The sequence below is a fragment of the Cetorhinus maximus genome, chromosome 15, assembly GCF_964194155.1.
Source record: "Cetorhinus maximus chromosome 15, sCetMax3.hap1.1, whole genome shotgun sequence".
In the NCBI taxonomy this organism is placed as follows: domain Eukaryota; kingdom Metazoa; phylum Chordata; class Chondrichthyes; order Lamniformes; family Cetorhinidae; genus Cetorhinus; species Cetorhinus maximus.
In genome coordinates, this window is record NC_135893.1 from 14,304,144 (window position 1) to 14,328,668 (window position 24,525).

Here is a 24,525-nt window from a genome sequence, read left to right on the forward strand (position 1 = left end):
CATTATTGGAAGAGGAAGGATTGCCCTGGCCAGCATTCATTCCCTCAACCATCAGAACTGAAATTAAATAGATTAATTGGTTATTTATCTGATTTCCGCTTTCAGTGTTGCTGACACATCATGATTGCCACCCCATCCCTCCACCACCATTTGTCTATATTAGGACAATCACTGAACTTGAAAAGAGATTCACTTTGTGAAACACATGCAGACATTTTAGATGATGTAATAAGGTGCTTTGTAAATGCAAATATTGCTTGTTTGCTTCTATTTTGCAAACTTCCCTTGAGGCTTTCAAAGACCAGCCAAGAGTTCCGAAAGATTAATATTTCACATCATATTTGGTTCTGCAAATCACTTTTTGGGTCTGCTTTGTTTCTTTTCCACATTATTTTGTCTTTAGATTTAATCTTTTTTTCTAGAATCACTATTGAAAGTGTTTTTTGTCGTTTCTTTGTTCTTTACTGCGCCTTTTCGCTCCTCCTGTTGATTGTATTTTCTTCCCGCCTGTATAAGCCCGAGTGGCGGCTGTTCCTTTGGCAGACGGGACTCACCCACTCTCTCTCTCTTGTCTCTGAATGAATCAGCCTTTATATACAGTATATATATAAACAGCCAGAGACTCTCCCTCTGGCCCCCAGCCAGGCGGAGCTGTCAGTCTCTATCGTCTCCTTCTCCAGCCCAGGTAACACTAACCCATCTCAAATGCACTCTCCGGTTGCTGAAGCGACAGAGAAGTCTGCTCTGAGTTCCCCGAAACGTTTGCAATCGGACAATGTTGATGAATTGAACTCCCGGCAACATACAGTCCGTCTGTGACCAGCAGGGAGTCAGACAGTGTCTTGAATTTTCATTCGCAAGGCGACCGCAGCAAGTCGTCTCACTCCAGGTGAGGAAAGGGGATTTTGGCACCCGGTTTCTGCACTAGATATCGGTAGATACGGGGTGAAATGATCCACTTTTCTTTTACTGTTTTTCATGCGTAGCATTGAAGCTGCCTGTGGTATTTTTAAACTTTGAAAGTCGGCTTGGTCTTTATTAAAATGTTATTATTAATATTGTATTTTCCCTTGCGATTCTCTGTAACTGTTCAGGCTACTTAATAACATTCGGTATTTTGATACAGAGTTACTCTATATTTAAATTATTTCCTCCGATATGGAATGGCTTGTGTGTATATTCATAATGCTATATGGCGCCTGGAAAAAAGTGTTTTATTTCCTTGTCGGCTACGTATTGTGCTCAATTTCAACCCATACGAGAGTTTAGGCATAATTTTAGCTTTTATTCGATTGCAGAATAACGCGGTGTCTTTCGCTTACTTTGCTTTAACCGCAAAGGATATTTATCTAATTAAATAATCGTTGCACATTGGTTATTAATTGCTGAATATTTACTAGCATTCTAAATAAGCCGTAATGTCTAAGTACGAACTTCAGTTGATAATTCTTTAATATATTTAATCTTTCGTTTACAAATTATGGTTTAAAATCTTGAGTGCGTTGAACGCTAAATTTCCCCTCAAGAATCTCAGTTAATTGAAGGTGTGCCCTGCGAATTTAAAATAGAGTCTTTCATATCTAGCTTATATAACCAACCATACAATGCCGTCATGGATATTATGCATTTTGCATAGATGTATGTCAGAAATACTGTAAGATCTATCATTGTTGCAAAAATGACTTAATTTAAACAGGATACTGGAGAACAATTTATTCCTTTTCTTAAGTCAAGAGAAGATGAATCCTATTGGAATGTTATTCCAGTTATTGGATGCCAGTATTGTACATCATAGAACATTAGTTTCTCTGTGCTAAAAGCAAAATACTGCAGATGCTGGAAATCTGAAATAAAAGCAGAAAATGCTGGAAAAACTCAGCAGGTCTGGCAGCATCTGTGGAGAGAGAAACAGAGTTAACGTTCGAGTCTGTAGGACTCTTCAGAGATCCAGCATTTTCTGTTTTTATATTGGTTTCCCTGTTCCTTTTCCATGAGAATGGGATTCCTTACTTTATGTAATGGGGGCTAACGGACAATTAATACATTGTATGAGAGTACTGAGACAGTGTCAGTGGTAGCATGAAATGTATATTACTGCTAAAAAATGAGAATGGCATCTGAATTGCAATGGCTATTCCTTCTAGCCAATGAATAACTTCCTCCAGTTATTGCAGACTGTGCCTTCAATCTTTTTAAAGATGCACTGTTTTCATGAAAAAGTATCTGAGAAGCCCTTTTTCAAAATTTGTTTGCAAACACTTTAGCACGATGACATAAACTGTGCCAAAACACCTCCTCACTTCAACATGACATCAACATAGTAAAAATGGCACAATGGCAGACTTTGCCTCAGCTTCCCAACAATGGAAAATAGGTTTGCAAATGCTTTTTTCCATGAAGATGGTTTCCCTTTAAAGGTGCAGTCACTAAAAGGGCTGTCTGCAGGAGGCTTCAACTGTCACAGGCAATAAACAATTTCACTTTCTACTAATGCTGCTGTAAACTTCCTCTTTATCGTTTTCAATTTGCACTTGTAAGATTGCCAGAGCTAGGATTTTTTTTGTGTTTCAGGCAGTCGGTAGTGTTTGAGAAGGAGGCGAGTCTGTGAGCAGGAAAGTTTGTTTGTGAGTGAGGAAGAAAGAATTAACTTACAATGTAGCATCTATCACTACCTTGGGAGGTCCCATAGCACTTTACAATAGGAACAGCACTTCCTTGGTTTAATGTAGGGCAAGGCAGCAGCCAAATTGCACACAGCAGTGCCCACAAAAAGCAATGCAATAAAAGATCAAATAATCTGTTTTGATGTTGATTAAGGAGTAAATACTGGCAAGGACCCTGGGGAGCTCCGCTCTTCTTCAAATAGTATCATGTTATATTTTATGTCCACCCGAGAGGACAGCAGATAGAGCATCAGTTTAATGTCTCCTTCAAAATACAATACAATACAATCTCAGTACTACACTGTCAGCTTGGATCATTTACTCAAAGTCTCTGGAGAGTATTTGAACCCACAACCTCCTGACTCAGAGGTGAGCATGCTACTAAATGAGCCAAGGCTGACACCTTAAAGTGAAAGTAAAGTTTTATCAATAGATGAAATGGACTCAGGTAGATCAGCTATTTACAAGATAATTATTAATGATGAAGACCATTTGGCCTATTCTATTTTGTCTTTCTATTACGATTCAAAAGGCTCTCCATTGCAAACCCAATTGGTCTTTAGATAATTCCATGGTTTTCTCTTCCACTGCTGTATCTGGGATTCCATTATATCTGTTAATCACTTTCTCTGAGAGGAAGCGTTTCCTAATACTAATCCTAAATTTGCCTTTGGTGGCCTCTTACCCCACTATACATTTAATTCCAACATCAGAAACAAAATACTGTGGATGCTGGAAATACAAAACTAAAAAACAGAAAATGCTGGAAATATTTAGCAGGTCAGGGAGCATCTGTAGTGGGAGAAACAGAATTAACATTTCAGGTCAGTGACCATTTTTCAGAAGTGGAAAAGGTTAGAGATGTAATAGGTCTTAAGCAAGTACAGAGATAGGGAAAGGGGGAGAGGGGAAGAACAAAAGGGAAGGTCTTTGATAGGGTGAAAGGGAGGAAATGTTAAATGACTAAAGGGATGATGGTTCAAGGCAAAAGGAGATAGTAATGGGAATAGTAAAGAAACAAAAGATGAGTCTAGAGAAGGTGTAAATGGAAAAAGTAGAATCATCACTAATAGCTGCTGTAAAAAAAGGGAGGCAGGAGTTAAGATCTCAAATTATTGAACTCAGTGTTGAGTCCAGAAGGCTATGAGGCATCGTTCCTTGGGCTTACATTAAGCTTCATTGAATAGTGTAGGAAGTCAAAGACAGAGAGGTCAGAGTGGAAGTGGGATGGAAAATTAAAATGACAGGCAACTGGAAGCTAGTGGTCATGCTTGTGGATCAATGGAGGTGTTACACAAAGTGGTCACTTATTCTGCATTTGTTCTTCTCAGTGTAGAGAAGTCTGCATCATGAGCAGTGAATGCAGTATACTAAATTGAAAGGAGTACAAGTGAGTTACTGTTTTACCTCCAAAGGAATGTTCAGGGCATTGGACGGTAGTAAAGGAGGAGGTAAAAGGGCAAGTTTTGCATCTCCTGCACTTGTGTTGGAAGGGGATGGGTGATTGAGGAATGGCTGAGAATGTCACAGAGGGAGCACTCTTTTTGAAATGCTCAGTGGGGAGGGGAGGGAAAGATGTGTTTAATGGTGGCATCACGTTGGAGGTGGCAGAAATGGCAGAGGATGAACCATTGACTGTGGAGGCTGGTGGGTTGGAAGGTGAGGACTTGAGGACCCCTATTGTGGTTCTTGGAGGGAGGGGAAGTGATGGGAGCTAAACTGTGGGATTTGGAACTGATATGGTGAAGGGCCCTATCAACTATTGCAATGGGGATTTCTCAGTTGAGGAAAATGGGAGGCATATTGGAAGCACTGGTGTGGAAGGTGGCATCAATAGAACAGATGAAACAGAGAAACTTGGAGAATGGAATAGGGTCTTTACAGGAAGTGGGGTGGGAAGAAGTGTAGTCAAGGTAGCTGGGAGCCAATGAGCTTACATTAGATAGTGATCAATAGCCTATCCCCAGAAATTAAGAGAAAGAAGTCAAGGACTTGAAGGGATGAGTTAGAGATGGACCATGTAAAAGCAAGCAAAGAGTGGAAATTGGAAGCAAAGTTGATGAAATTTTCCAGTTTGGAGTGAGAGCCAGAAATGGGAACAATGTACTGAAAAAGAAGTGAAGGTGGGGATATGAATAGGACTTGGACAAATAATGTTCTGCTTATCCCACAAAGAGGCAGGTATAACTAGGATCCGTATGGGTTCCCAGAGCAACAACGTTTACTTGGAGGAAGTGAGTGGACTCAAAACAAAAGTTGTTCGATGTGGAAATAGTTCAGCCTAGGGAAAGACGATGGTGGCGATGGGAACAGGTTCAGGCCCTGTCCAAGGAAGAAATGGAGATCCCTCAGGTTGACGTGGAGGGTAATGGAGTTTTAATGGGATTGTACATCAGTGGAGAAAAGCAGACAGTTATGGCTATGAAACTGGAAACCACTAAAATGGCAGGGGCCTTCAGAAGAGTCTTGAATGTAGGTGGGTAGAGACTGGACAAGAGGAGAAAAAAATAGAATCGTGCTAAGATGAAATCAGTTCCTTGGGGCAAGAGTAGGTTGAAACCATCGGTCTGCCAAAGCAATCCTGTCTGTGAATCTTGAGAAGGAAGTAGGAGCGGACTGTGCAGGATTGGGGGTCCAAGGCTGACAACTGTGGAGGGAAGATCTGCAGAGGAGATGAGATCAGTAACATTCCTGAAAACAATGGCCTGATGTTCAGTGCTGGGGTCATGATCCCAGGGGAGGCAGGAAGAGGTGCTAGAGAGTTGGCTTTTCATCTCCACTAGGTAGAGGTTGGTTCACAAAACAACAACAGCACCACCCTTGTCAGTGGGTTTAATGGCATTGTCTGGGTTGGACCTGAGAGAATGGAATACTGAAAGTTCTGAGGGAGATAGTTTAGTATGAGTGAATGAATGGGTGGAAAAATTGATACAGCCATTGACACACCAGCAGTTCTCAATCAAAAGATCCATAGTGGGCTTAAGGCCAAAGAGAGGTATCCAGGTGAAACAAGAATTCTGAAGCCATGAGAAAGAGTCTAAAGTGCAGGTGCAAGACTCCTGGCTAAAGAAGTGGGCATAGAGGTGAAGGTGATGGAACAACTTTCAGTGTCATGCCGTGAGCTCAAAATTCATTGAAGTAAGGGAATGAAGCTGAAGCCTTTGCTGAGAACTGCTGAGAACAGAGGAGAAGGTCAGAGGGGATAATGAAAATACAGCAAGGTGTGAAATTGGAAGAAAGGATAGGGCTCCAGGAAAATGAAGGGCAAGGAGGATCTGGAGGTTCATTGGTATCCAAGAGTTTTTGGAGTTTGTGATCCTTGATACTTTAAAGGAACAAAGAAAGAAAGATTTTGTTAAAGTTCAGATGAGGTGAAGGATGAATTGGAACTGTGGACCAGGAGAGCTTTGAGTCAGTGCTGCTGAAGAGAGAAGTTGAGAGCATGGATATAGTGGCGCAAGGCATTGAGCATGGATCTCAGGATGTGATGAGAGCAGTAGTTCAAGGAATGATGAGCGTTTTAGAGATACCTGTAATCATTGTTGGATCTGAAACATGAAGGGGGAATTTCAGTTCTAATCCATGTGGAATAAGTCTGAGATTGCTGAGGAAAGAGTTATGGATATGAAAGTGGGTTTTGGTAAATCCCTGACCAAACACAAGAACAGAAACGGAAAGCAATGAAGATGAATAAGGTAAGAGACAAACAAAACTTCGGTCAGCGAGAAGAGCAGAACTTCATTAAGGTGGGCATTCCTGGAAGAAATGTGTCAATGAATTAAATGCTAAAGCAAAATACTGCAGATGCTGGAAATCAGAACTAAAAAATAGAAACTGTTGGAAATACACAGCACGGCAGGCAGCATCTGTGGATAGAGAAACAGTTGACATTTCAGGTTGATGACCATCAGAGCTAGAAAAAGTTAGAAGTTTAACAGGCAAATACAGAGGGAGAGGGTGAAAGGACGAAAGCAAAGGTCTGTGATGAAATGGAAGGCAGAAGAGATTAAATGACAAGAGGGATGATGGTGCAAGGCAAAAGGAGATGGTAATGGGGCAAGTAAAGAAAGAAAAAAATATGAAGGCTTTCAATGGAGCCAGGAGTCTTTCAGTACATAGGCCAGATGGCTATTCTTATAAGGTAAGCCATAGCTTGTGGTAGCGCTCTCCCACTCTGAGTCCAAAGAGTTGAAGACATATCCTAGGCTTTTAAAAAATTCTTGCACGGGATGTGGACATCGTTAGCTAGGCCAGCATTTATTGCCCATCCCTAATTGCCCTTGAGAAGGTTCTGGTGAGCCAGTTTCTTGAACTACTGCAGTCTATGTGGTGTAGGTATACCCACAGTGCTGCCACTCCACTGCAGTACTAAGGGAGTGCTTCACAGCCAGAGTGTTATGTTTTAAATTAGACATTAAACCGAGGTCACATCTGTCCTCATGGACGGAGGAAAGAGGTCCCATTGCACTACTCAAAGAAGAGCAGGGAATTCCTGGTGACCTGGCCAAAATTTAGCCACCCTGCCCCCCAGCCGGCTATATCAAATAGGTTAACTGCTCATTTATCTCACTGGTGTTTGTGGGACCTTGCTGTATGTATTTTTCCTGCTGTATTTGCCTACAGTACAAAGGTGGTTATATTCAGCTGGAAGTTTGTCTTCAGCCCCAGATAACGCCACCTTTCTTTGATGCACCTCCTGCAGCAAGACATCCAACTCTTCAGCATCAAAAGAAGCAGTGTTGCTCTCATGTGCCATTGGAAATAACTAGTCTACTTTTGCTGCCGTGACATCCCTTTATTAGATAGCTGCATCCCTTTGAGAGCTGCTGCCTTGATGGATTTTGCACTCCTAAACCATGTGTGCTAAAAGCAAGTTCTGTGGGAAAGCTTTTCAAACGCCAATAGCCTTGAGAGGAGGGACTCCCATTAGAAACTTTGGTCCAGTGTGGCCTCGCAGCTGCCAGCATACATGCACCGAATTTGAAGAGTCAGTCTTTATTTTGCCATTTTCAGAAAATCAGGGCTGTAAAATTTACACTCATTCCCAATAATTTTGATCTCAAGGTCTAGTTATTGGCAAATCTGGATGTTCTGTTTTAAGATTAATCCACCAACAAGCCATTTCCAAACCTCCAGACCCATGACATTTGCAGGACAAAACAGTGAGTCGGGGTAATAGAATTGGATTGCCTGGGTAAATAGGCAGGATTGCCATTGTTCATGGGTCACATATGGGCTGCAGGTTATAATCAGGAAACTCCAGGCATAAGCAGAGGCATAAGTACAGGGGTAAAAGCAGAGGTAATGCTAAACCTATGCAAATCAATTATTAAGTCACAGATTTGGACAGGTAGATTTGGTTGTAGAAGCAAAACCCATAAAAGCTTTTAAAGGACAGTGGTTAAATATTTGAAAAAGAAAATTTAAAACCGTATGGCAAAAGGGCTTGAGTGACAAGCTGTTTCTCATTGCAAGGGGTGGAATTGCCTCCTGTAATTTTGGTAATTAGCCATAGTCCACAAAGGAGCAAAGGCATCTCTCTCCATTAGAGAGAAACAATTGGTTATGCATAGCTTGAGGGGCAGCACTTCACAAGTGCAAAGCAAGGTGAGGAAGCAGATCTCCATGGACTACCACAGCTGGTACAGAGATTGAACCCATGCTGTTGGCATTATTCTGCATCACACTCTAGTCATCTAGCCAACTGAGGTAACCAACCTCCACAATTGCCCCTCTTGTGCTGTAAAATTCTATAATTCCAGGTCCTATGATCTTGATTGTGGATGATATGTGGCTTGGCTAGACCATCAGGAGGGTAACGGGAGGATAAAATCGAACACCATTTGGGGGAAAAGAGATCTCTAGAAGCCAATAATTGTTCTATGTGAAAAGTATCTTTAAAGTAAAGGCTTAAATGAAACAGTTCCTAATTCAGAATGAAAATCAAACAGGTAACTCATCACATGTTATGTGCCATCACACTTTGAAAGGGTTAGGTTGATCTTTTCTGCCTGATTTTTTGATTCGTTCAATCTGTTTCTTAAGAAGAATACCAAAGAAGAATAGCTTGTTCCTCTGATGAATTATAAATTTCCGGACTTTTAAGCTCCTAAGGAGATATGATGATTCCAAAGTTAATCCTTTACAATCACACTATTGAATGGTTGAAGCCTATAGACATTTCCCCAGATGCTATAAATCCTCTCCATAGTCAACGAATCAGGAGGCAGACCTCAACAATGATGGAAACTTCACATGTTCTCTGTCCCCACCTAACTCTTCAAGAAACGCCAGGAGAAGTTTTAAAAACAAAAAATGCTGGAAACGCTGAGCAGGTTTGGCAGTATCTGTGGAGAGAAAACAGAATTAATGGTTCAGGTTGTGACCTTTTATCAGAACTAAGGGAAGATTTGTTGCCTAAGGAAAATTCAAGCACAAATCCCATTGAAGACATATATTGAAATTCTGGCCTCCTTAGAAAAACTAATTTTATTGCAGGAGAGATAGAATCACATTTTTGTTTGGAATTGCAAATAAATGCAATGGTTTATGAACTAACATAACTTTACTAGATCAAATCTGATTTTCCATCCCTTCACCTATTAGTGTCATCAGAAACCGCAGTGAGAAGATAGGACAAAGCACAGGTAATAATCATACAGTATACACTGTACCTGTATTAGACAGGTCTAACACATTGTATACATTGTTTGACCTGAATAAGGAAAGGTAGAGCACATGCAGTACCTGTACAGGGACAGGCCTCACATAATAGTACATAACTTCCTTGTACTAGGAAAGGTGCAGCACTTTTGAAATGTTGCAGATAACTTTATTATGTAATTGCAAAAAAATTAAATGCTCCACAAACATTAATTGTAATTGAAATTTGTCATTTAAGTGATCTATGGGTAATGGCAGACTTGGCCTGTTAATCAGGCAAGAAAGTTGAGATCAGCTTACTGGTTGTTGGTGCTAGGATCAGGGAAGGTGTGTTAAACCAGTTATCTAACTAAATAAAAATAGGCACCAGATATTTTTGATGTAAAAGCAGGTCTGTTGCACTGGAAGAGTTAGGAGAAATTAAGTCATAGGAAAGATTTCCTGCTGTATTAATTGAAACAAATGGAAGATCATTGACTAGGATACCCAATTTCCTGTTATGTGCCCCCCAAGGCCCCATGAGGTGCACGGACTGTGCCAAGAAAAAAAAATCTTCCTACACATTTCCATTCATATAAACGTTGGTGTTAAGCTTCAGTATTTTCCTTTGCACAGTCCTGTTGCCCACATGTACGACTTATTCTTACTTATCACCAGTGTGGCTTTGCAGTTGAACAGAAGCTGCTTCATGTTAAATATCTCTTTTTGTAATCACTAGTTTCTTTGTTGCTTCAGCATGCAGACATTACTACACCACCCCAATAACAATTTTATCTATTGCTCTATTTCCATATTACTCACTGTAAGGGGAGTTTTTGGGAGTCCATCCCCTTTTGTCATTACCATTGGCTTTGTCTTTTTGCCACAAAGTGTATTGTCTTTGAAACGCTCCAATCGGTGTCCTTTCCTACCATTACACCAAAACCTGTCTAGCCAAAGTCAGAAATTGTGCTCCTTAAGACTATTTCTGTGGTTTCTCATCTTCTCTGCACTCTTTGACACACCACCATCCTTCAAAGCCTTTCCTCCATTGTCCAGCTCACTGGGATTACCCTTGATCAGTTTCACACTTGCCTATCTGATTGTAGCCTGAGTATCTACAGCAATGGTTTCTCTTTTTACCCCAACATAATTACCTCCCAAGGACCTCTCCTCGCTCCCTAATTCTTCCTCATCTGCATCTACATCTGGTGAAATCATCCAGAGGCATGGAGTCAGCTTCCCCATTTAGGCTGATGACAGCAGATTTATGTCCTCGCCACTTCTCTCGACCCTTCCATTGCCTCTTATTGTCAGACTGCTTGCCTGATATCCAGCTGTAGATAACTATAATTTCTTCCAGTCAAACATTGGTAAGACTGAAGCCACCTGTCACAAACTCTGTACCCTTGCGGTAATTCAACACCCCCCTTGAGCCAATGTCTCTGTCTGAACCAGCCTGTTTGCAATCTTGGCATCTTGTTTGACCTTGATCTAATCTTCTAACCCCATTTACTCTCCATCAAAAAACCTACCAACTTCATTCTCCTTAATATCCACTGCCTTTACTCCTGTCTGAACCCCTTGAAACCCTTATCCATTCCTTTGTCACCCCCAGACATCACTATTCCAATGCTCGTCTGTTCTCCGCTTTCTGCAAACATAAGTTCATCCAATCTCATATACTAACCCACATCAGGTCCTTCTCGCTATCATCCAATGACCTACATTGGCTCTCGGTTCTCTATGGCCCGCAATTTAAAATTCTCATCATTGTTTAAGTCTCATCATGGGCTTGCCTTCCTATCCCTTTACCTCCTCCAGCCCTACAACCCCCACTCTTATAAACTCTCTATTCCTCTGACTCTGGCATTTTGTGCTTTTGTCCATTCACTAGCACCTTCAGCCTTCTAGGCCCTATGCTCTGAAATTTCCTCCCTAATTTCCTCTGCCATTCTACCATCCTCTTTCCCGTTAAGACTCTCTTTAAAATCCACCTCTACCAAACTTTGTTCATCTCTGTTAATATCTCCTCCTTTGATCCATTTTTTGCCTATTTACACCTGTCTGAAGTGCCTGAGAATGTTTGTTTTTTTACATTAAAGGCACAATATAAGTGCAAGTTGTTGTTGTTATTGAAATACTATACTGGAAATTGTTTTTTTTTACAGAATGTCAAATCTACTCATTTGGTTTCTCTGGTCAAAAGAGTATAAGGTCATGTTTAGCACTAATGTCGTATCTTGAGCCTAGACCTTCCCTAGGGATCAAAGGCCATTTCAATCAAAGGTGTGGTGTTTTGGGCTTCTGTAATCAGGTTTGGGCATATAGAACAAAAATAAGTGAGCGTTAATTAACACACTGATGTACTTCCTAGCACGTTTATCTCCATTACTGTCTGTCTCTTACTCACTGTTTAGGCAACCCCATTGCTCTATGACAATTGAGAGAGGTGGCTTATAAGCATCATCCAATCATGATTCTATACGCATGTGTTAAACCCCATATGCTAGGATTGGTCACACTTGCATCATCTCATTTATCTAGGCTTGATTTAAGACAGCTCCTCACCAGTAATTCAAAAATTTCTGAAGAAGGAAATTGGCTTCTTGTTAAAACAATGGAGGCCAAAATCCTGGAAGCATTTAAGAAGTAGTTGTAGGCTGCACCGAGGACATGGTAAAGGCTACTTCAGTAGTAGGGTGTGTTTTGAAACCTGAAAACAGTAAAACATGAGAAATCATGCAACAAGAAACCTACATTCGGCCAGTCAAAACCGGCTCTTTCCTCTATCCAGTGCAATTTGTATTTTTATAGGCTGTTCCCAACTTGAAACTCCTGGAGAAATTCTGCTTTATGGGAATCTGTCAAGAAGATAAAACTGATAACTGAGCAAAAAAGCCTGGATGTCAGTTGAACTTTACAGGCACATTATTCAACCCTGACCAAATATAATCTACCAGTAGCATTCCTGAAGTTCTAGCAGATCCAGAACCCAATTGACCCCAGGATGTTTGATGCTCTTTATCTAATGTCTCCCTTGTGACCATTATTTTTGTTGACAATTAGATATTACTCCAACTCATTTTTCAAGGATCCAAATGACCTCTCTTGGAAGGAAAATGCGAAGGAGAATGCCTTCTTTAGAATTGTAGCATTTAATTGTCAGGAAGAAGGCCATTTGGTCCATCATGTCTGTGTTGCCTCTCTGAAAAAGCTCTATAGTCTAGATTTTCCTGTCTCAAATGCCTTCTGATCAGGATTGAGGACTGAAAGAATTTTCATCCATCAGATTTCCCATGATTGTTAATGCTCCCACAGTTGACCAGCCAAGCAACATGACCTGATGTGACAAGTTCATGTGGGCATGAAAACAGCACCAGAAGCTATTAGTATTTTAACCTTCTTTTCACCAAAATTCAGTGTAATATTTAGAAAAGAACTCCCCTACACATTCCTCTTTAATTATTTTCAATGAGAACTGTTCCATATATGTACAATCCTGAGGGAAACAAAATTCTCTCACCTGAGGCTTGCTAATTTAATGATTGCTGTTTGTGTTAACTATTCTGCTAACATACAGCTCCTTCGATCTTTAGGGTTGCATTTGCAATACGATGATAGCATTGGTGCCAGGCAGTTTCACTTTGCACCAATGCTAAGAAGTTCTAAAGAGGGGATTATTGTGAGGCTGCGGCCTGTGTGGAGTTTTGCTAAAAGGAGCCACAGATTGGAGATGAAACTATAACTTTATATAGCAGATTCTACAACCTGACACCCCATCTAATTAGGCTATATGTTGGGAGAAGAGATTTGCAAAATTAACCCTTTATCACCTGACCTGGGAGTGTCTCACCAGTGTCACACCGCTTCCCTCTGGAGTTAGGTCAGCCCCTGACTCTGGATTTACATCATAGAGATAATTTTGTGAGGCTCACCTGCTAGACTGGAGCTCATGTCGCAGAATCTTCCTTTTTGGAATTATAACTTTATCTTTGATTCACACACTACCTTGGATCCATAGTAGGAGAAGAATGTTACAAAATAACCCCTTAATTTAGGATTGGTAGAAAGTAAAACTGCCCTGCACTGATGCAGTGCTTGCACTATAAATACAGCTTTATTGACATGGGTCATACCCCCAGTTAATCTTTTGAACAGCCCAAAGATGAACAAGTCCAATTCTTTCAGCCTTTCCACCAATTTGAATCGCTTCTGCACATCAAGGGTCAATAGCATACTGTACCCCACCAACTGCAGTCAATGTTTCTTTTCTGTCTGGTTTAAAACATTCATTTAAAATGGAAGAGCATGGCACTGGGACAATAATAGGATGCATTGCAGAGTGGTGGGATGTGACTTCATGCTCCCTGAAACCCAAACCCAGCCTTTTCGGAGGCAAAATCAGAATGGCACATCCATTGAATTTAAGCATCTCCCTGCGTGTGCTCCCAGAGCTGACTCAGCAGAGGCCTGGGATTGATGTCCAAGTCAAAAGAAAATCATGTTTCGGCATGTGCCTCTTTTCACTTACGGGCTCTCAGTTGGCGAGATGCTCCACCAGAAGTGCAGAAATCAGTAATTTACTCTCTTTACATATTTGCTACTAAGACACATGCCCTTCAAATGTAATGTTGTTGGCATGCAGTGTTGTGAAAAGGAAACGAGGTCAAGAGGAATCACAATGTTACAGGAACTTTGGTTGAGTGGCGATACGTGCAGATTATTTCAGTGTTTTTCCTTTGCATAAATGATCTTGAAATTTCAACGTTGATCTTCTGAGATTGTGTAGGTGACCCAACTAGACAGAGTTGTGTTATGTTACTATGGATGTTACCAAGGAGATATGTGTAACTAACTAGGAGGGGAGCAGGTGAACCCAAGCTAAAAGCGTAACAGCCCTGGTTAGAGAGGTTAGCTAAAATATAACTTCTGCTCCTTTAGTCTTACTGATTGTAAAGTGCCAAGTGGCAGAAAATTGGGACACAGTGAGGATGTTACCATGCAGCCTTTTTAGAAAAAAATGCCTTTTTAAAAAAAAATGCATTAACAATACTGAAAGTAATTAAACTTTTTGACAGCAACAGTAACATTTCTTGCACTGGGACTTAGCATTATTTTTGCATATAATGCATAGTATTTTACACTGTAAATCTCTGAAACCCATGTGTTCTGAACGGAATGTTTTAAGTGAAAATTGTACAAAAACATTCTATGAATTCATTTTCATTTATAATCTGCATTATTTTGCAATTAAAAATTAGCTGAGAAACTAGCTACAGCTCATTTTATGCAAAGATTGTTTCCTATAAGAAATATGTGCAGATTGTGTCATAGCCAAGAAAGGGTGGTAATCCTGCACCATTTTATTCTAAGAAAACTAGGAAGTCATAAACATTTTAGTGTTCTATAAGTCAGAGGTGTCCAATCTGCTGCCCCCAGCCCTGGCAATCTGGAACTCGAAGCTCAGACAGCTCAGTTATTCACTGGGTTCAACAGTCAGTCCTAAATGAATCTTGTGGGTCTGGATGTTTGGAATGGACAGATACCTCACTGGTGGATAAATCCTGAGGGTAGCAAGGTATTCATGTACTCTGGGTGGGGAACTTCAAAGTCCATCACAAACAGTGGCTTGGTAACATCGCAACTGACCGAACTGGCCAAGTTCTGAAAGACATATCTGCCAGACTGGGCCTGCAGTAGGTGATTAGAGAACTAAAAGAGGGAAAAGCCTATTTGATCTTGCCCTTGCCAATCTACCTGTTGCAGATGCATCAGTCCATGACAGTACTGGTGGGAATCACCACTGCATAGTCTTTGTGGAGTCAAAGTCCCTTCTTCACACTAAGGGCACCCTTCATCATGTTGTGAGGCACCACTTATACTGTGCCAAATGGGATTGAATCAGAACAGATCTAGCAGCTCAAAACTAGGCATCCAGGAGGTGCTGAGTGCCATCAGCAGCAGCAGAGCAGAATTATATTCAGCCACAATGTGTAACCTCATGGACTGGCATATCCCTCACCTTACTATTACCATCAACACAGGGGTCAAACCTGGTTCAGTGAGGAGTGTAGGAAAGCATGCCAGGAGCACCAGCAGGGATACCTAAAAATGAGAGGTACCACCCTGGTGAAACTACAACACAGGGCTCCATGTTGGCTAAATAGCAAGAACAGCATGTTTTAGACAGAGCTAAGCAATCCCATGACAAACAGATCATGTCAAAGCTCTGCAGTCCTGCCACATCAAGTCGTGAATGTTGGTTGGTTTGCCTTGTTGCCCTCTATTTGTGTTGTCTTATGGCTCAATGAGGCTTCACTTACTCTGAGTGACTTGAAGATAGAATGTATTAAGTTTTTCTTGAAACTATTTATTTAGAATTATTTAAATCCAAGACCACATGGTAAGTGTTCTGTGTCTTGTTCCGTTGGAGTCTTTTGATCATCTGACCTGACGCTGATGTCATGCTTTCATCATCATTAACATCATTGTCTAATTAATGTAACCATTAACTCTTTACGCATCCCCCAAGTTTAAACTCAAAACTCTTAAATTATTTTGTTAAACTACTTATATTACATTCCACTGTCTTTTAACCCCCATGTTTACATCCAACTCCTACCTCTCCTCCACCCCCCCCCCCCCCCGGCCATCCACCCCACCTCCTTTAATCAGTTTCGCCAAAGGCATCAATCGCTCAGTGTTCTCGGCTCTCTGGAGAATGTGTAGGACGTACGTGTTCCCTTATATTCCCCTTGGGAGGCATACAAATTAGAGTGGGATAGCAGTTTCTCATAACAGCTGGCTTCTGTGCTGTGACTCTTACAATGACCTGAATGTTAAGGCGCTGAAAACCAATCAAGGAAAACCTGATTCAAGAGAGAACCCTGCATGACTCGAACGATCACAATCTCTGGAAAAGGAAGACAACAAGTTGAAATTCTCTCTGTTAACTTCTGCATTGTATACTGAGTCATGAATGAATCTAGTAGACGAAAAGAAGAACGAAGAATATCCCGAAGACACTGCTGGATACCAGGAAAGGAGATCTTCCCTACCACTCCGAGGGTAGGGATTTCATTTTCTGTAGACAGTGGTATCATTACCACACTTGCTTCAGCATGAGGCTGCTCCACTGCAGTCAATAGGATCTCAGTGTTAACAGGAGAAAGTAGGATTGCACCATCATCAACAGAGATTGGGATCTTTGGGAAGTTCCTGCACAGTATCTTGGTCTGCAGACTTGCTTGAATGTTCAACATCAGCGTTGGGGTTTGTTACTACAAGAGTCTCCATAGTAATAGGAAAGGCAGCTAGTGTTAATACTATTTCAGATTGTTGATCTGTGTTAATATGGCAATCACCTTGTTAAAGACAATTGCTAGTTAAACTGGTGATAGGCATTGATTATCCATCTAAATAGAATAAAAACATACAGCTAGAACGCTTTGTGGAAAACTACTTGTAAGTCAGTAGTACTGAGGAGTTGTCTTGAAAATAAACCAGCTTGAACCAAAAGACCAGCCAGGATTAATTCTTCCACCACAACCTCTTATTGTGATTAACATGGTAGCAGAGGATGAACTTTGAGCTTTGCTGATTGATTGCTGTATATGAAGATTTCTGTCTCAATCCTCTGAGGGAAAAGAAGTGCACTGTTGCTGACAATTTAAGTTATGGAATGGTGGAAGGATGGTGCAAAATTGCAAGCTTTGACTATCCACCAATTTTTTTCTGACTCTGAACCTTATCAGCAATGGAAGGCTGAAGTTGAAGCGTGGACCCAGGTTATTTCTATGCCCTGGAAGAAGCAAGGTATGGTTTTGGTGTTTTCATTACCAGCCAAAAGTAAGATAAGGTGTAAGGTATTTTCAGAGTGGAAAGTGGATGATTTGGATCATAAAAGGGATTAAAACTCCTGTTTCAATTTTTGGATAAGTTTTACAAAAAGGATGAGTTATTGGAAGCGTATGAAGCTTGCATGAGATTTGATAGGTTTAGGAAATCAGATGATCAGTCCATGGAAGAATATATCATTGATTTTGATGAATGGTATAGGAGATTACAGAGATTTGAACTTGAAATTCCAGAATTGGTATTGTCACTTAAATTACTGGGCTGTGCTCGCATTTCCCATGTGGATAGTCTTTTAATGCTAACAGGGGTTCAGTTCCAGGGGAGAGAATCTCTCTTGGATCAAATGGCTGCTGCCCTAAAAAAATTTCTAGAGAAACAGTCGTTCACTGCTACTTTTTTAGCAAACGCGAACAGCAATGCTGTAAAACAAAGGATAGAGAATTCAATGGTGGCTGTATTTTGAGGCCAACCAAATATTAGATGAAGATTCCAATACAAAGTTGGGGTTAATGACAAGCAGTCTGAAAATGGTTGTACCCCTAGCCATTTTGAGAGTCGGGACAAAAAGCGTGTCTGGGATGGTGACCATAGGTGTTTAAACCCAAAAAAATGCATGGGGAATGGTTAATCTGCGTTTTCAATGTGATTCCTAGTATCATTACATGATGAACTGCCCACAGCGAAGGAATTGTGTTTTTGAAGTAACCCATGAGATGGATTCATCTGAAACTGAAAATGATGATGGTGACTGCCTTGATGGAATTGTATTGATCACTGAAAGTTTGAACCTGGTGGTGAGTAACTTGATGGTAGATTCCTTCAACTGTGCAGTTCTGGACAGTGGTCGCACTTCTACAGTGTGCAGCATGGACTGCTTGACTGCTATCTGGAGCCTCTCGATGAGGCAGACTGGCGGAAGGTTGAGGAATATGAAAGCTCTACCTGCTTCAATATATTAACATCCTCCAAATGAGTGGCCCTCCTTTGTAAGATAGCAGGGATCAATCTGTTTATCAGTACTGATGTGGTTTCTAGTGAGATACCACTATTGTTGAGTCGATCTACGATGAAGAAGGCTCAGATGATGCTAGCTATGAAGAATGATCGAGCAGTCATGTTTGGAAAAAATGTGGATCTACATTTTACTCAGTCAGACCATTACTGCTTGCCACTAATGATGCCAGAGATTTCTCATCAAAAAGTTCATGAAGTTTTGTTAACTGCTGAGAATAAGAATTTGGTGGACAAAAAGATGATAATTTAGAAATTACGTAGACAGTTTGCACATCTGGTGCTGCAGAAACAGAAGACTCTACTTGGAGATGCGGGAATGGTCGATAAAGGATATGATGACCTTATTGAATGAATCACTGCTCAGTGTGAAATTTGCCTTAAATATCGCAAGACACCGCCGCGTCCTGTTGTGAGCTTGCCACTAGCCAGGGAGTTTAACGATGCAGTGGCAATGGACTTGAAAGTTTGGGACAAGGAGAGGGGTTTTTACTGCACTTTATAGATGTGGCAACCAGATTTAGCCTATGCATTGTGATACATAGTAAAGACAAAAGGACCATTGTCGATAAGGTCATGGAGAAATGGATAGGAACAGGATTAGGAACACCAATGAAGTTCCTCATAGATAATGGTGGGGAATTTGCCAATGAGGAATTTGGAGATATGTGCGAAAATTTAAACATCATAGTTAAGCACACTGCAGCTGAGAGCCTGTTTAGTAATGGTCTTTGGGAAAGAAACCATGTGGTAATAGATGACATGTTACATAAAATATTAGCTGATCAACCAGATTGTAAATTGCAAACGGCGCTAGCATGGGCAATGTAAATTGCGAACGGTGCTAGCATGGGCGGTGCATGCAAAGGACTCGCTGCAAATGGTTAGGGGGTACAGTCTGTACCAGTTGGGGTACAGTCTGTACCATTTGGTGTACAGAAGAAATCCTAAGTTGCCTTCGGTATTGTCAGATCCTCCTCCTGCCCTAGAAGGGACTCACATTAGCTCCACCTTTTCTGCTCATCTGAATGCTTTGCATGCAGGCAGAAAAGCTTTCATTAAAGCCAAGGCTTCGGAGAAAATTCGGCGGGCCCTATGGCACCGCAAAAGACCACCGGGAATGCAGTTTAGACAAGGAGACATGGTATATTATGAAAGGGAAGGCCAGAAAGAGTGGAAAGGACCTGGCAAGTTAATAGGGAGTGATGGGAAAATAGTAATTGTGCAACACGGCAATCAAACTCTTAGGGTACATTCTTCATGGTTAATTGGTACTGACTATACTTTTATGGGTTCTGAACAGGACATAGAACGCGAGGAGGCACCATGCACCCCACACATACACACTGTAGTTATGAGGAGCAGACGACAGCAGATACAGGGTTGACTGACTGAATAAAGTAATACAGAGGTACAGGACAATGCTATTTGTCCAAAAGGGCAACTACTCAAAGTAGGAACAAAGGTAACAAACATGCCACAGGATGATAGTGGCATCCCTCCAGTGTATGGAGGGATGCCACTATCATAGGGAGAGCAGGAAAGGCCACTGGTAAATACAAACATTGGCTAAATGTGTAGGATTAAGGACAGGAGACAAGACCTATCAATTGGCAAACCGAGGTAAAGATGTGGAAACCCAGAAAGCGCAGTATGAGTTTTGACAGTGGACCAGAAAGTGGTAGTGACCCTAGAAAAATATCAGTTCTGTTTGCATGGGAGAATGATCTTATATAGTAGCAGCCCAGAAAGGGAGAGGAATGTGAGTAGAGGCCATAGCTTAGCAAGGAGGTCTAGAGAGCAAGCTAGCAATCTCAATAGAAGTAGAAGTCCTTATGTCTGAGATATTCTAGTAGCTGCTAATAAATTGGAAAGTAAGCTGATGAAGCAAGCCAAATGGAAAGAGTTAGAGTTGGAAGGAATTTGGGTTATATTCTGAAATATCTGACACAGGACAGCCAGCTTTATCTCTCAGATGGATCTGTACAGAAAAGGTACTCCCAGATGTCACATATAAGGCCAAAGTGAGATTAGCAGCCCGAAGCTTTGAAGAGAGACTAGGAGATCAGATGTCAGAGTGGACTTACCTACTGCAGAGAAAGTGAGTTTGAAGATTTTTTTTAGCTATTTTAGCATCCTATTCCTAGGAGTGCAAATCAATTGATATGAAGGCTGCGTTTTTACAGGGGGAGAAGTTTCAAGGGAAGTTTTTTTTAGGCCACCTAAAGAAGCTGGGGATGTAGAAGGAAATCTATGGAAATTGAACAAGTGTTCAATGGGTTGAATTCTGCATCAAGAGTGGTATTTTTCCGTGAGGTCTGACCTGTTAAAAGCAGGTTGCAGTCAGTTAAAGGCAGACCCTGTAATTTTCTCCTGGTACAATAAGGAGAAACTAGCTGGAATCTTTATCATGCATGTTGATGATTTCCTGTGGGGAGGCTCTGTAGAATTTGAACAATGGGTAATCGAAGATAAAGAAGGAATTCCAGGTCGGAAGTCAGGCTTCCGGGGCCTTTAAATACATAGGTTTAGACATTAAGCAGAGCAAGTTAGGAGTGACATTGAATCAACAATCTTACCTAGAAAACGTTAATCATATCCCAATAACTCATGGTAGATCCTCACTGCTACCAAGGAAGAAACAGGATAGTTGAGAAGCTTGATTGGGCAGTTAATATGGTTGTGCACTCAGACTAGGCCTGACGCTAGTTATGATGTGTTGGAGCTGAGTGCTATGATGAAACATGCTATAGTTGAGCAAGTTCTGAGAGCAAATAAAATGCTTTAAAAAAAAATAAATTAAATTTTGAGAGATGTGTGCTCAAGTTTCCAGCCTTGGGTGATCCAGAAGATGAGGTTGGTCATTTTTAGCGATGCTTCACATGCCAATCTTCCAGATGGGCACTCTAGCACAACAGGGTTTATCATATTAAGCAAATTTATATAGGGAGTGACAAGGTATTGGAGGTGTTGGCAGGCTTAAAAGTGGACAAATCTCTAGGTCCGAATGATTTGTATCCCAGATTGCTGAGGGAGGCAAGGGAGGAGATCGCAGGGGCTCTGACCCAAATTTTTAATTCCTCTCTGGCCACAGGGGAGGTGCCAGAGGACTGGAGAACAGCTAGTGTGGTTCCGCTATTTAAGAAGGCTTGTAGAGATAAGCCAGGGAACTACAGGCCAGTGAGCCTCACATCAGTAGTAGGGAAACTATTGGAAAAAATTCTGAAGGAGAGAATCTATCTCCATTTGAAGAGGCAAGGTTTGATCAGGGATAGTCAGCGTGGCTTTGTCAGAGGGAGGTCATGCCTAACAAATTTGATTGAATTTTTTGAGGAGGTGACCAGGTGTGTAGATGAGGGTAGTGCAGTTGATATAGTTTATATGGATTTCATCGGAAGGATGTGATTGCACTGGAGGGGGTGCAGAGGAGATTCGCCAGGATGTTGCCTGGGATGAAACATTTAAGTTATGAAGAGAGGTTGGATAGAGTTGGGTTGTTTTCATTGGAGCAGAGAAGACTGAGGGGTGACCTTTTCGAGGTGTACAAGATTATGAGGGGCATGTTCAGGGTGGATAGAGAGCAGTTGTTCCCCTTAGTTGAAGGGTCAGTCACAAGGGGACATAAGTTCAAGGTGAGGGGCAGGAAGTTTAGGGGGAATGTGAGGAAAAGCTTTTTTACCCAGAGGGTGGTGACGGTCTGGAATGCACTGCCTGGGAGGGTGGTGGAGGCGGGTTGCCTCACATCCTTTAAAAAGTACCTGGATGAGCACTTGGCACGTCATAACATTCAAGGCTGTGGGCCAAGTGCTGGTAAATGGGATTAGGTAGGTAGGTCAGGTGTTTCTCACATGTCGATTCAGACTCGATGGGCCGAAGGGCCTCTTCACTGATTTTCTGTGAATAAGTAGACAAGTTCACCTCTTTATTACCTCCTTCAACAAGAGGGTGATTCTGCTCAAAAGAGACAACAAAGACTTCATGATCATTGGCAGTGCAATCAAAGAATGTAGTAAGGCCTAGGACCTCTTCTTCCAACAGATCTTCTGCCTCTGTGGGGGCTTCATTCTCTTGAAACTCTGCCCTTTTGTTTTTTTCTACCAAAGTTAATTGAATTTACACTTATTCACAATATATTCCATCTGCCATGTTCTAGCCCATTCACTTAGCCTGTCCAAGTCCTCTTGGAAGCCTCCTTGCATCCTCCTCACAACTCATGTCCTCAGCCAGTTTGGTGTAATCAGCAAATCTGGAAATATTACACTTAGTCCCCACATACAAATCATTTAGATTGTGAACAGCTATGGATCTAGCATGGATCCTTGTGGTACCTCACTAGCTCCAGCCTGTTAACCTGAGATTAACCTGTTTATTCCTAATCTTGGTTTTCTGTCTGATAACCAATTCTCAATGCATATTAGCATGTTTTCCCCCAATCCCATGTGCTCTAATTTTATTTACTAACCTCCTGTGTTGGACCTTATCAAAAGCAATCTGAAAATCCAAATGCACCACATCTACTGGTTCTCCTTTATCAATGCTACAAGTAATATCCACAAAAATCTCCCAAGTTTGTCAGGCATGATTTCCCTTTCATAAATGCATGTTGACTCTGCCCAATTTTACCATTCCTTTCTAAATGTCCAGTTATCACATCCTTAATAATAGATTCTAACATTTTCCCTACTACTGACATCAAACTAACAGGCCTTCCATTCTCCCTCTTCTTCTTCCTCTTAAATAGTGGGGTTACATTTACTCCTTTCCAGAATCTAAATTTTGAAAGATGATCACCAATGCATTCACTATCTCTGTAGCCACCTCCTTCAACACTGGGATGAAGCTCATCTTGTCCAGGGGATTTATCAACCTTCAATGCAGTTAACTTTTTAAGTACTACCTCTTTACTAATACTAATTTCTTTAGCTCCTCAACTTCACAATTCCCTTGGTTGCCTAGCATTTTTAGGAGATTTTCTGTATCTTCTCCTGTGAAGACAGACGCAAAGTAATTGCTTAGTTTCTTTGCCATTTCCCTGTTCTCCACTATAAATATTTCTGTGCCCACCTGTAATGGGCCCACATTTGCCTAGCTAATCTTTTTCTTGTACCTAAAGAAGTTTTTATAGTCCGCTTTATGTTCCTTGCTAATTTGCACTCATATCCTATTTTCCTTTATCAGTTTCTTGGCCTCTGCTGGGTTCTAAATTGCTCCCAATCCTCAGTGTTACCACTTTTCCTGGCATCCTGAGAAGCTATTTCCTTTAAGTAATGCAATCTTTAACTTTTGTTATTCGTGGTTGATTTACCTTTCCCTCTGGGTGTTTGTGCCTTAGAGGAAAATATAACTGTTGTAGACTGTGTAATATTTCTTTAAATACTAGCCATTGCCTGTCTACTGTCAAATCTTTTAGTGTATTTTCCCAATCCACCATAGCCAACTTGCCCCTCATGGCTTCATAATTTTCTTTCTTCAGATTTAAGACCCGAGTTTCAGAATGAACTATATTGCATTCAAACTTAATGCAAAAATGCGATGATCACTATTTCCTAAAGGTTCCTTTACAGCAAGATTATTCATTAGCCCTTTCTCATTACACAACAACACTAAATTCAATATAGCCCAATCCCTTGTTGGCTCCTCAACGTATTGTTCCAGAAACACATCTCATACACACTCCAGGAATTCCTCCTCCAGAGCATTAGTGCTGATTTTGGTTAACCCGGTCTGTGTAAATTGAAGTCGCCCATTATTATTACTGTATTACCCACATTATATGCACCTCTAATTTCCTGATTTATACTGTGCCCAACATTACCACTTCTGTATGGTGGCCTATAAACCACTCCCACCAATGTTTGCTGAAACTTGCTGTTCCTTAGCACCACCCAAATTGATTCTACATCTTGATCCTTTGATCTAAGATCATTCCTTATTAATAGTACTACCCACCTCCTTTTCTATCCCTCCTGAATGCTGAATATCCTTGAATATTTAGTTTCCAATCTTGGTCACCCTGTGGCTACATCTACATGTAGGCAATTAAATCATACCCATTTACCTCAATTTGTGCATTCAGATAGTGCCTTTAATACTGCTTTTTTAACTTTAATCTCTATTCTGATCCTATTTGATGCTTGCCTATGCTTCATCTGTCTCAGGTTCCCCCCCCCCTACTGATCTAGTTTAAACCCTACCCAACAGCACTAGTGAAATCTCCCTGTGAGGATGTTAGTCCTGGTGATGCTATGATGCAGCCCATCTATCTTGTACAAGTCCCACCTGCCCCAGAACTGGCCCCAATGCCTCAGAAACCTGATGCCCTCCCTCCTACACTAGTTCTCCAGCCACA

At 41.2% G+C, this 24,525-nt stretch overlaps 1 protein-coding gene across 3 annotated transcripts in view; it reads left to right on the plus strand.

Moving 5' to 3' along the window:
- The first annotated feature begins 710 nt into the window (after positions 1 to 710).
- Positions 711 to 24,525, plus strand: part of tp73 (tumor protein p73) — a 248,278-nt gene continuing 224,463 nt past the window's right edge. For 2 of the 3 annotated variants that reach the window (XM_078557907.1, XM_078557908.1), the window contains exon 1: positions 711 to 889. The gene's annotated coding sequence lies outside the window, so the exon portion shown is untranslated. The remainder of the gene's footprint in view (positions 890 to 24,525) is intronic. The other variant, XM_078557905.1, reaches the window with a different exon arrangement.